The sequence below is a fragment of the Arachis ipaensis genome, chromosome B04 (assembly GCF_000816755.2).
Source record: "Arachis ipaensis cultivar K30076 chromosome B04, Araip1.1, whole genome shotgun sequence".
NCBI lineage: Eukaryota > Viridiplantae > Streptophyta > Magnoliopsida > Fabales > Fabaceae > Arachis > Arachis ipaensis.
In genome coordinates this window covers 112121608-112123119 of record NC_029788.2, presented here as the reverse complement: position 1 = coordinate 112123119, position 1512 = coordinate 112121608, and positions in this window count along the sequence as shown.

Genomic DNA, 1512 nt, shown 5'->3' with positions numbered 1-1512 from the left:
TATTTTTTTTTTAAATGTGAGGACTAACACATTACTCAATAGAGATAATATATACATACTTATATATTTAATATTATTTTTTATAAGATTCTTATATGTTTCATTTTTTCTTCAAAAACTCAATGGAAACAAATGTCCCCACATGTTTGTAAGTGGATCCGTGTCTCACAGGATAGAAGAGAATTCTAGTGTCATTCTAGTAGGTCAACAGGTTACTTCTTACGTATTGTTCCTGTCATTTGTAACAAATTTGCTCGTTCAAGCATATGATACAGATGACTTAGTTGATGCACTGATGTTTGTGCCTTTGTGGAACTTGCAATTGTAATGGGGTCAACACTTATACTGAAAAGTCCATTGATGGAGGTAAAAAATATATAGGAATCTAGTTACGGAAGTTACAAGAGACAATGAATCAAATTTAAAACCACTTATTATTGGTGATAAATCACATAGTACATCATTTTTGTTGCGAATATATTTTGTTAGTTGAGTAAGTCAATATTTTAGATATATGGTCTTTAAATAATTTTTGTGTTGTAGACCAAAATTTTTATGCTACACACTAAAATTTATGTGTTTTACATATTTTATTAGTTGGATGTCAATATTTTGGACATGTGTGCTTTAATAATTTTTGTGTTGTGCACGATTTTGTTCTGTGTGTATTTTGTTAGTTGTATTAATGTTTTGGACATGTGGTTCTTCAAAAATTTTTATGTTTCCATTCTATGTTTTAAAATTTATGTATTGTACATTAAAATTTCTATACTCTACTTTTTTGAACATATATAGAAGGAAAATATGAAAACGATGAAGACAGTGCTGATGATAATAAAAGAGAATAAGGAAAAAAAAAGAGAGAGAAGAAATTAAACAACATCAACGACAACAATAAGAAAATGGTCGTGGTAATGACAGTGACGGTAGTAACGGTGGTAACAGTGATAACAACATCAATATTAAAGAAAGAAGCGAATACAAAAATAAGAAGATAACAATAATGATAATAACAAAAAAGAAAGAAGCCGATGAGAAAAAAAAAGAATTCCACTACGGAGTCAATGGAGTATCTGCATAATGTGTACAATTAGCTATTTATTTAGTTCAATATGAGTTAAAAAATGAATATTCAAGAAAAATTACTACTAATTTTTCAAATACAATACACCCATATTATCCAGAATAACTATCCGGGTACCAACGATAATAAACATATGATATCCTACTAAATTAAACATCCTTAAATTCCTATTATATACATTGTACATATATTCTATTCACTCTATACTTATATACGAAAACTTACTTGAAAACTTAATTTAAAAATGAATAGACGCCTAATTTTATGGATACTTATATCGTAACTAATGTATAATCCTTTGATAGCTACATATGGGACATAAATGATAGACGAAGCATATATCATGCTTAACTTTTGAACTTTTTGAAAAAGAAGAGAGGTGAGAGCATTAAGTAATAATTAATATGTCTAATAATACGAAAAGAGTT